This window comes from Glycine max, chromosome 13, assembly GCF_000004515.6.
Source record: "Glycine max cultivar Williams 82 chromosome 13, Glycine_max_v4.0, whole genome shotgun sequence".
NCBI classification, from domain to species: domain Eukaryota; kingdom Viridiplantae; phylum Streptophyta; class Magnoliopsida; order Fabales; family Fabaceae; genus Glycine; species Glycine max.
Genome location: NC_038249.2, coordinates 18085436 through 18098106, shown reverse-complemented (window position 1 = coordinate 18098106; position 12671 = coordinate 18085436). Strand labels below are relative to the sequence as shown.

General features: G+C 32.5%; 1 pseudogene; it reads right to left on the bottom strand.

Moving 5' to 3' along the window:
• Window positions 1–744: 744 nt before the first annotated feature.
• LOC100816838 (prolyl-tRNA synthetase associated domain-containing protein 1-like) lies at window positions 745–11236 on the bottom strand (annotated as a pseudogene).
• Window positions 11237–12671: the final 1435 nt, after the last annotated feature.

Here is a 12671-nt window from a genome sequence, read left to right as displayed (position 1 = left end):
GGCGAGATGTCACAGTCTTCAGCGCAATGGAGAAGAACAAGCTTCGATGGAGAACAACCTTAGGATGCAGAGGTTACACGCATGGAGAAGAAAAAAATGAAAGCAAAATAGGTCGCGTCTAATATAATTTAAATTGTAAGTTCAACATCGGTTTTCAATAAATAAAAAAACCGATGTCAACAAATTGATGTTAACGTTAACATCGGTTTTATTCAAGAAACCGATGTTAACTGATCATACGTTAACATCGATTTTTCCAGAACCGATGTTAAATTCACTTCGTTAACATCGGTTTTCTTCAAACCCGATGTTAATGTATACACATTATTTACAATTATGCCACCGCGTTTATCTTAACATCGATTTTTTAAAAAACCGATGTTAATAAAGTCTCATTATTTACCATTTTGCCACCACTTTTTTGTTAACATTGGTTTTTGATAAAAACCGATGTTATATGTAGATTTTGTAGTAGTGACTAAGATTACTAAGGTTACTTCTAGGATTTTCTAAAAATAAAGCATAATCAGAAAAATTGAAAAACCATCCACAAAATATGCGATACAGAAACATTAATATTATGCAATAAAAAACTCCACTAACTTTATATTCATCTAAATTCTTAACAAGAATGCCTTATGTTATAGAACAAAACATACACAAAAGAAATTCTTATTTTAGAAGTTGTAATGGTTAGTAAGAAAATGTGAAACTGGCCTTTTGTCATTTCATAAAGGAGACTTCTCACTTACATATGGTCATGTCATTTGATAGCGGATGGAAGAAGTAGTGTTCCTAAGTCTTGAACCCTTGATCCAATAATAGTGAAACATCCCTTCAGAAAGAGAAAGATTTCACACATATAAGACAAATTAGTTTCTTTCAAATATATTTGTTGATTCAGTTTGAACATTGTTTGTAAACACTCTTAAAAGCATAAAACCACCTCATAAGATGATCATCAAAAGCCAATGTATTATCATTAGCAAGAACCAACTATCAAAGCAAATTTTGCTACAGTCACGACAATGTTAATCAATAAGCATGCTCCAGTTCATTATTCAATTGAAGGTCATTTTCAAGCTGATGAAAAAGGTATCAATAAATTTGAATTCAGAGTTTTCTTATTACCCCAAACTAAACTTCATAAAAAATATTTAGTCATGGATTTAAAAAAAACCATATTTTTGTTTAAATATGTAAATATCTTGTTATTTTTATGTTTCATAGCTTTTTATATATAATGTATCTAAAATCAGAAAACTTGATCAAAGCATCAACATTTAACGAGAATGAAAGATTGCATATCTCATATGCAGGAAGAATAATAATGACGATGATGTATACATACTGTGCAAATTCATTCACTACTGCAAACGAAGTGACACAGCCCAAGGACACCTTGTGAGTATGGAAAAAGGACTTTGAATAAGTTTTTTGGTATACAACACAACTAAATATTAAACTAAGAAATGGGTTTTGTAACCAAGGTAGGAAAAAATCAATAAATGGGACTAAACACATCAATACACCACCAACTCAATCAGAGAATGCCCCAATGGGAATTAGTTTTCTTGTGCACTATTAATGGATAGCATCAAGCAACATGATAAAGATCTTTCACGCGAGAATTAAATTTGTTAAGCCAAGAAATGCACAGATGTTGGAATTTTCAGTTCTATTATTTCCGGATTGTTTTTTTGTTGTGATTTTTATGGGAAGTGGGTTTCTGTATATGGTCAATTTTCTTTCAACATTGAACCTTATCTTCTACAACATTCAGCAACGAACAACAACCCACGTTCTGATCCACGAAGGTTAAGCTTTATGATGGGCAGAGCTCTATAAATAGAATTGAGTGCTCTCAATTTTGATCAGCAAGTTTATTCCTCTCTTAAGATAAACGCACCGTCGAGTTTGAGCAAGTGAGAGTATGAAAAGCTAAAACTGTGAAGGTTAAAGAAGGTCGATAGCAATGGTTGGAAGTAAGTACCTTTGGAATTTATTTTTCCTCTTTGCCTCCACTGTTTGATCTGAATGTGTTGTTTATGGTTGCTAACATGTTCATACCAGTATATTTATGTTGTTATATTTGGTATTAGAGTCTTATTTGCCTCTGCCTTGCTTTCTTTTTGGCACTCATGTTGTTTATTTTTATTTTTTTGAGATATGGACATTCTATTTTTGAATGTTTTAACCATTAATAAGACATGGAATCATACGGAAATTGAGTTTTTAATCTTTCTATAAATTAAAAAACAATGAGTTCGGTGTTGAAAATGGAGAAACCGTTAGATTTTCTGTAGAAGTCCGCAGGCTGCAATCGAGTCAAAATGACTCGGCTGAAGGTTGAAGACGACGATAACCATCATGTAAAATATCAATACATACTTATGCGGGCCCTTTTGTTTTCACTTAACTGAAGCCCAATAGCCCTTTTAACATAACATGACATTTTGAAACACGTTAGCTTGATGGGGGGCATCATTTTTCTTTCCATTGTTTGCTTTTGTAATTTGATAGGTGTTGCTAGGTGCACCCAGGATTATTGTTGGTGCACCCAACACCTTATGTGAAAAGGCAAAAATACACCCGTGTATTTTTAAAAATATTTTTGTGCACCCAGCTCATTTAGCTTGATCTGCGTATGCTATGACGTGATCTGTATAGGTTTTTGTTGATCCGCAGAAGCTATATTTGATCCATAGTTGAGATAGATGATTCGCAAGCTTGTTATAGATCAAGTTGATCCGTAAACCAATCGCGGATCAAGTTGATCCACAAGAAGCTTGTGTCTTTGTTTTTTTATTTTAGAAGGGGATTTTATTTTATTTTTGAATACGAATAACATAAAATTTGCACAAATTCAAACATAAAATCATTCCAAACATAAAATCACATTACATTAACTTCAAACATTACATTAACTTAAATAGAGTCGAAAGAAATAAAATTAGCAACAAATACGACAAAAAGTCATGCTAATTTTGCCACAAGGACATATTATCTTCCATTTCGATTACACGCTTACTAAAAACAGCTAAAACTTCTATTGACCCGAATTTTTTCCAGTAGTTAGAATGCACTAACACCTTCAACACGCCATCATTGGTTTTCAGTTCAATAATTTCGAATTTGATAATTTTATCTAAATACTTATAGTGAGTTGGTTTTTGAAAAAACAATCATCTTACCGTTTGTGTTTCATAAATACCATAAGGGGGAATCCCATAAGGCGCAACTTGCTTGATCAAATCCTTCAGTTCATTCATGGTACATCCGAAAGGAATGTCAAACTTTTTGGGATCTTTTGCTGTGAATGAGTAACCAACAAACTCATTTTGGCGTGACATGTTCCACCTCCTATTGTAATATAGCAGGGCATCATGAGTAGGGATCATAGTGGCTTCAAGTATGTTTAATATATCATCTGGTGTTCTACCAATGGTGCATAATAACTCAATCAGACCAACACTTGAAAATTGATGATTACACATTAACATTGTGTTAACATCATCATCATTTTTACGTTGCATACATTGAAAACGAAGAAGGTTACCTATACACCTACAACATCCTCTCGGCTGTCAAATACCTACAAACCAATCCAGATAATTTTAGTTTCTTACAACATATTCATTTTATTAAATCACTCACAATCATGAACATTATTATCTGAGAAGTATTAAACGCATCCGAATAATCAACATGTGGTTCATTCACACCACATTCTTCTTCATTTTCATAATCTATATTCACTTCTTCAAACATTATACTTTCATACATCCACTGATCTTCGTCCATCTTAACAATAAATCAAAAATTTCAACACAAATATACAACACATAACCGAACTACACATAACATACAAAACTATACATAATAACTCATCATTAGTAAAAAGCCAAAACCCTATTTCATTCTACACTTATAAACAATTCAAATAAAAAATGACAATACAAACAAAATAATTTCAAAACAAAATTAAACTTTAAAATTTCAAAAAATAGAGTCTGTTTGATCCGTAAGTATCAACTTGATTCGAAGCCATGAAATCTACATGTAGATCAAGTTGATCCATAAACTTCTTACGGATCAACTTGATCCGCGCGATCTGCGGTACACCACAACGCAAACCCAACATTGCGTACATCGTATGCCGCCGCCGACCTCCGCAACACTGAACACCGGTACCTTCACCTTCACCGAACCTAACCATTCACCGAACCAAACCAATCGCAAGGAAACGAACAAAATACGGTGAAGCACTACGCACCGAAGAGAGAAAAGAAGGAGAAGATGCACAAATGGAAGCACTGTGTCATTTTTAAAACCTGGGTGCATCAAATGGAAGCACTGTGCATCGAAAAGTATCTTTTTTAAGGGAGAAAGAAGGAGCGGGGCACTTTTAGAAATTATAAAAATTGTTGGGTGCACCAGCAATAATGCTGGGTGCACCTAGCAACTCCCTAATTTGATTTGTACATACAAGTTTTTGCTATTTAAGTTTTATAAAGTGTTTTAATGATTTTAATTGATATGTTATCTATAATTAATTTATTATTTATGTGTTGAGATTAATTTAATTATGAGTTTGCATGTATAATTTTTATTGATGACTATACATATGATAAATAATTAAATTGAATAGTTTAGCACATATATGGTTATGAATTATTTAGTGAATTTTAATGTATTTAAATTATTTGTTTATTTAGTTTAATTGTATGTTTGAATTTGATATTTATTTAAGCATGCAATATTAAGTTAAATAATTTATGCATGTTAAAATTGGTCATTATAGAGTTTACGTGTTTTCTTTTATAGAATAATGATATGTATATATTGTTTATTTATTTCTTGAATTTTGTATGTATGATTTTATTATTATTGTACATGCAAAATTATGTTAAATAATATTTATGCAATGTTATTCAATTATTTGCATTATTGAAAATGTTATGCAAATATTTAGCTCTTTATTAAGAATTAATTAATGTTAAGTGATTAATACAATTTAATTGATTAGAGAATAGTCACAACATCTATAATTGATTAGGTTTATACATATTAAGTGTTAAAATCACATTTAAAATATTAGTTGTGATTAATCATATGTAATGTAATATAATCTATCCACATGAATTCTATTATATTTGAATGACTAATTAAAATAAAATATCATGTTATATTTCTTAATTTACCTACAGAAATTAAAAGAAAAAAAAGAACATAATTTGACAGTTTTATCATAAGTTTGAATCTAATTGAGTAGAACTTTAACCCACAGGAAAGCTTTATGTCACTAGGTTCATAAACTAATACATGTTTTACATCGGTGAAACATAATATTTTATTTAGTCTCAAATTCTGAATAATGAGAATGTATGTTTGAACTTTGCAGTTAATCAGTCTATGAGCATTGATGATATTAAGTGTGATATTCCTAAATTGAAAGGGAACAATTATAAGGTTTGGAGGAAGAGAATTCTCCTTCATTTAGGCTGGATGAATATTGACTATGTCATTAGAAAAAAATAATCATCGGGTATTACTGAAACTAGCAATCTAGATGTTGTTAATCTTTATGAAAAACGGGAGAGATCTAATCGCTTCTCTGCGATGTTCATACAAACCAATATAGCTGCTAGTATCCGTAGTTCTGTCAATAAGCATGAAAAGGTCAAGAATCTTTTGAAGACCATTGATGATCAATTTGTTACATCTGATAAGGCCTTTGCCAACACCCTTATAATGCAACTCTCATCCTTAAAGCTCCATGGGATAAGAGGAGTGTGTGATCACATCATGCACATGAGGGATATAGTGGCTCAGTTGAAAGCCTTGGAAGTTACCATGTCAGATTTTTTCCTAATACACTACATTTTATGTACTTTGCCTATGTAGTATACCCCCTTCAAAATCCCTTATAACACACATAAGGATAAGCGATCAATTAATGAGCTATTGACTATGTGTGTTCAAGAAGAGGAAAGGTTGATAATTGAATAGGGTGAAAAGGTATATTTGACGACTCAGGGAAAGAAGAAAGGGGATTAAGCTAAGAATAAGGCCAAGATTCTTGCTCAGCTGGTCATAAAGAAAGATTCAAAGTGTTTCTTTTGCAAGAAGAAAGGGAACATAAAGAAAGACTGCTCAAAATTTAAGAGTTGGCTCAACAAGAAAGGTACTTCATTTATTTTTGTTTGTTATGAACCTAATATGGTTAATGTTAATCATAACACATGGTGGATTGATTCTAGTTCTACAATCCATGTTTCTGATACATTGCATGGTATGGAAGACCAGTCAAAAATGAGCAGTACATCTATTCAAGAGGCAAGATGAGCCCACATGTGGAAGCCATTGGGACATGTAGTTTAGTTTTAAGCAGAGGCTTTATTTTGTGTTTAGAAAAGACATTTTACATTCCAAGCTTTTCTAAGAATTTGATTTTTGTATCACGACATGCACCGTTGGTTTTTTCCTTTAATTTTTTGGATTATGGTTTTTCTTTAATTAATAAATATGGAGTTATTGGTTTTGTTGCATTACTTGACGGGCTTTACTTTATTGAATTGCAAAATGATGTTGTCTATAATTCTATACATATTACTGTTGGATTAAAACGATGTGTTGTGAATCAGGAATCCTCTATGTTGTGGCACCGAAGATTAGGACACATCTCTATCGAGAGAATTAAGAGATTGGTAAATGAAGGGCACTTAGTGCTTTGGATTTTTCCAATTTTGAAACTTGTGTAGATTGCATTAAGGGTAAGCAAACTAACAAGTTTAAGAAGGGTGCACAAAGGAGCTATTAAAAATCATACACACTGATATTTATTGTCCAGACAACGACTCAAGCGGTCTGAAATACTTTATCACTTTTATAGACGATTATTCACGATATATGTATCTCTACATACTTCATTCTAAATATGAAACTTTAGATGCCTTTAAAGTTTTTAAGCCAGAATGGATAAACAATGTGGAAAGCAAATTAAGATCATGAGATCCAATAGAGGTGGAGAATACTATGGTAGATACACGAAGAATGGACAAGCACCTGATCTATTTGCAAAGTTTCTTCAAGAACATGAGATTATTGTTCAGTACACTATGCATGGTTCTCCGGAATCAAAATGGTGTGGTAGAAAGAAGAAACCAAACTTTAATGGATATGGTAAAGAGTATGAGGAGTAATAGAAATCTTCCTCAATTCTTGTGGATTGAAGCATTAAAGACGGTTGTGTGTATATTAAATCGAGTTCTAACCAAGGTTGTCTCATAGACACCTTATGAGTTATTCAAAGGTTGGAAACCAAGTTTGCGGTATATACGCGTTTGGGAATGCCCGTCTAAAATGAGAATTTATAACTCACAAGAAAAAAAAAACTAGACCCAAGGACTATCAATGAGTATTTCGTTGGATATGTAGAAAGATCCGAAGGGTATAGATTTTATTGTTCATCACATACCACTAGGATTGTGGAATCGAGAAATACAAAATTTCTTGAGAATGACTTAATTATTGGGAGTGGTAAATTTTAGGACATTACTTCTGAAAATGATCACTATGAAGCTCAACCCTATGGCTCAAATGACAGATTGATTGTCATTCACACCCCTCAAGTACAAATGGGTGTTAGACTACTAGTGATTGAAATTCCACAAATTGTTGAAAATGACCATGTATATCAAGTTGCTAATAAGGAACAACAAGATCTTCAAGAAGATCACGAAGCAGCATTAAGAATGTATATTAGAGTCAAAAGGTCAACAATTCCTAGTGATTATGTGGTTTATATGCAAGAATCAAACTACAACATTGGAGCCGCAAATGATCTTGAATCGTTTTCATAGACCATGAGTTCTAAGGAATCAAACCTGTGGTACAATGCTATGAAACATGAAATGGATTCTATGGCATCTAACCAAGTCTGGGATCTCGTCGAGTTGCCTAATGATGTAAAAGTCATTGGATGTAGATGGGTCTTTAACACAAAGAAAGACTCACAAGACAACATTGAGAAACATAAGACAAGAATTGTTGCCAAAGGGTTCACTCAAAGAGAAGGAAACGACTACACAAAGACATTTTCTCTTGTATCTAAGAAAGATTCTTTCCAAGTAATTATGGCATTAATAGCTCATTTTGACTATGAGTTGCATCATATGGACAAAAAAACAACATTCCTTAATGGTCATCTAAAGGAAGAGGTTTACATGAAACAACTTGAAGGATTTTCCTCTAATGATAGTGAGCACTTAGTCTGCAAGCTTAATAAATCCATCTATGGATTGAAACAAGTCTCCCGCCAATAGTATCTAAAATTTCATGAGGTAATCACTTCATTCAATTTTGAAGAGAACATCATGGATCAATGTATATACCAGAAGGCCAGTAGGAGTAAGATTTGTTTTCTTGTGTTATACGTGGATGATTTTTACTTGCAACTAATGATAAAGATTTTCTATATGAGGTGAAACAATTTCTCTCAAAGAACTTTGATATGAAGGATATGGGAGAGACATCTTATGTCGCTAGCATTAAGATCCATAGGAAAAGGTCTCGAGACATTTTGAGTTTGTCTCAAGAGACCTATATTAACAAAGTTTTAGAAAGATTTAACATGAAAGATTATTCACCAAGTGTATCTCTCACTGTGAAGAATGACAAACTCGATTTGATTCAATGCCCAAAAAAATGATTGAGGGGGAACACATGAAGAATATTCCACATGCTTCAGTTGTTGGAAGCCATATGTATGGTCAGGTCTGCACCAGACCTGACATTGCATATGCTATTAGAGTTTTGGGAAGTTATCAGAGTAATCCAAGTATTAATCACTGAAAAGCTGCAAAGAAAGTAATGAGATATCTTCAAGGAACAATTGATTACATGCTCATGTACAGACAAACTAATTGTCTGGAGATGATTGGCTACTCAGATTCAGACTGTGTTGGCTGTGTTGATTCACAAAAATCAACATTTGGTTATATTTTTATGCTAGCTGGTGTAGCTGTATCTTGGAGAAGTGCCAAACAAACCTTGACTGCTACTTCCACTATGGAGGCTAAGTTCATTTCCTATTTTGAGGCTACCTCGCATGGTGTATGGTTGAAGAGTTTTGTGTCTGGGCTTAGAGTTGTAGACTCTATTTCTAGATCATTAAAGTTGTATTGTGACAACTCTGATGTGATATTCATAGCTAAGAACAACAAAAGTGAAATTCGAAATAAGCATATCGATATCAAATACTTAGCCATAAAAGAATGTGTTAAAGAAAAGAAAGTGGTCTTTCAACACATTAACACTGAGTTGATGATTGTTGATCCTTTAACTAAAGACATGTCATCGAAGAATTTAAAGGATCATGTAGTACGAATGAGACTTGATTCCATGATGTGATTTCATTGTAGTACAATTAATATTTTTGAAACTCTTATTTAGTTTGATGTTTTCTCATATGGTTTTGTGCACATATTCATTTATTTATTTTGAGAAATGTCATCAAGTTTAGATCTGGAATAAATATATGGTTTATTCATAAAGTTTAGAGCTAGCATTTAGAGACTTCATATATTGTGTACATGGAAGATAATACTCACTATAAGAGGACCTATTGTCATGACTCCTATATTTTATTTCTTGTTTTGACTAATGTTGGATTAAATAGACCAAGTGAGAGAATGTTAGAATTTCCAGTTCCTTTATTCCTGAATTGTTTTTCAGTTGCGGTTTCTATGGGAAGTGGATTTCTGTACATGGTTCATTTTCTTTCCACATTTAATCCTTATTTTCTACAACATTCAACAACAAACAACAACCCATGTTCTAATCCATGAAGATTGAGCTTTGTGATTGGTAGAGCTCTATAAATAGAATCAGGTGCTCTTAATTTTGATCACCAAGCCTACTCCTCTCTTCAGATAAACACACCGTCGAGTTTGAGCGAGTGAGTCTAAAAAGCTAAAACTGTGAAGGCTGAAGAAGGTCGATAGCAATGACTAGAGATAGATACCTCTGAAATTTTTTTTTTCTCTACTTTCGTTGTTTGATCTAAATGTGTTGTTTATAATTGTTAACATGTTCGGACCAGTATACATGTTGTTATAATAGAAATATGTCTAAAACTCTAAATATCAAATACTATAAAGATATCTGTTAAATGTTAATTTAATAGTTGAAAAAACTCTTTGACAAGGTAAACCAAAGACAAAATACCTTCCCAATTATAATACTAGTAAACTAAAGAAATAAATGAATGTTTAAGCAACAAAAGAATAGAACAAATTCACACACAAACCTGAAGTATTTCACCCAAAGCCTCTGAAGGTGTCATTCTTAGACCTCCTTTTCCTAAACCAAGCCGCTGAGATAACACTGCTTGGATTGATGCAAGAAATTACTATCATGAATATCCATTAAAGGAAAGGCAAAGGCCAAACAAGCAGATCAACACATTCCAGTGAAAACCATAAAATTATTTGCACCTTTTATATCTAGTTGGGTATCCTTTAAAGCAGAAACAAGATAAAACCGACGTTTCTTGTCCTATAAAACCGAATTAATCAAGGCCATATGAATTATGCATACTTAAACAACAAAAAGGTGCTTTCTGTCTTGAATTTCAAACATACATTACCTTCAAAACACAAACTTTTAGTCACTCCACCCCCCAAATGTCCAACATACTTTTCCTGTAGGAACATGAATTTAGACTCAGAAAATAACAAAAGCACACATGACCAAAGTATGCACAGGAAAATCTACATTCTTTAAACGCTTATTACCCCCTTCCTCCACTGTCAAAATAGTCGGATGCTCATACTGGGAAAAATTAATATGAAGCTCCTGAAAATCACATAACATAACCATAACAATCAGCACAAGGAATGCAACGAAAAAAAAATAAAAATCATAAATAAACAGTGCATGGTGGAACCAAGGGGCATCATCATCACAGACAAATAATGGAGCATATAAATTAAATGACATGGGAGAATGAAGCACACCCAGATGAAAATAAAGTAAGGCAATTCATAATGATGAAAAAGAGAACTTTTAATCGTACAAGAAGTTGTTCCTTTGAAAAACCCATCACTTTGCGCAGAATGGAAGAGGCGCCTGCAGAGGGCGAAATCGCCGGATTGGTTTAGAGAGTGTGCACAATGTTGTGTTGGACTTTGTTAAAAAAAATGTGTGCTCCTATGAAATGCAATTAAGTATTTTTTTTTAAGAATTAAAACAAGAAATTATTTAATGTAAAAACTACAAATTATAAGAGAGCACCAAAAAAATGTGTCTGGTTAGCATTTCTTTTTCATTCCAAAACCAAAATGCAGCTGCTTTTTGTTTTAAAAAAATTCATGTGGGTTTCACTGACCCGATTTCTTCCGGGTTTGGTTAAGGGGTTGCTATTGGCACGCCAGTGTTTCTCCTGGCACCCCAGTATTTCAGCTGGCACCCCTACCCATGGAAACTACAAAACTACCCCTACTCCCCTATCCTTAAACACCCCATTGCGTTAGGAAAGCACCACCCCCACCCTCTCAACCTCCCATTTTCCTTTGTTTTGCTCTATGAAGGTCTTCAAAACATTATTTTCTGTCATTGTCCAACCACAATCAAGATCCCATTTCTACTTTCTAGGGTCACTCAGGGGATAAATTTTGCCTTTTTTTTATTTGTTCAAGTACACAATTACAACTTGTTTTTTACTATGTACTTTTCTTTTTTAATTTATTTTTATTTACTTTATTTAAAGAGTGTGTTACATACTTGATAAGATGGACCAAATACTAACAATAATTAACATAAGTGATAATTACTTGTATTTCTTGACTAAGCGCTCATGATGATGTTTAAGATGTGTTCCCTGCCTTTCCATGGAAATATAGTGGGATTTCCTTCATATTACCAACTGTCCTCGTGTATAATGTTGGATACTTGGACCCATGAACGTCTTGACTCTTGACACTAATGGGGTTTGGATATACTCATACAATTTGCTGAGTTTTCTGCATGATCTGAAAACAATTATGTAACATATGTTTTTATTTTTTTTAAAAGAAAATTATGTTTTAACTTGAGACATATAAAGGAAAAATGGTATTTTTTTTGTTAATAATTTATTTTCCTTTTATTTTTTTTACCTACCAAACAATTTTAATTCAAATATTTTTTATTACACTTTATTTCCCTCCAACCAAACAACCTTTAATTTCACTCTCTTTTTATTTTATTTTTTTTTACTTATTTCTCTTCATTTATTCATTTTCATAATCCAAATGGTCAGTGACTAATTTTCTTATATTTAATGACAAATTGTATCATTTGTTAATATTGTAACAATAATAATATAGATATATTCAATGATCTCTACAGAATGATTTGACAATTTTGTGATATGATTAGAAAGCTTGTCACAACTTAAAAAAAAAAGCCTGTCACAAGCATACAATTTCTACGTATTAAAATAAGGTACTTGTTTTGCTTAGTACCTCTTCAATATAAAGTTGAATAAAATTATTTTTAATAAAAATTGATTTGAAACAGATCATAACTAAAATGTGTGATTAAAATAGTCTCAATTAAATTTTCTACCATATACGAGCAGTATGATAAACTAGTTGAAATGAATATAAAACAAACAAACCCTTTAT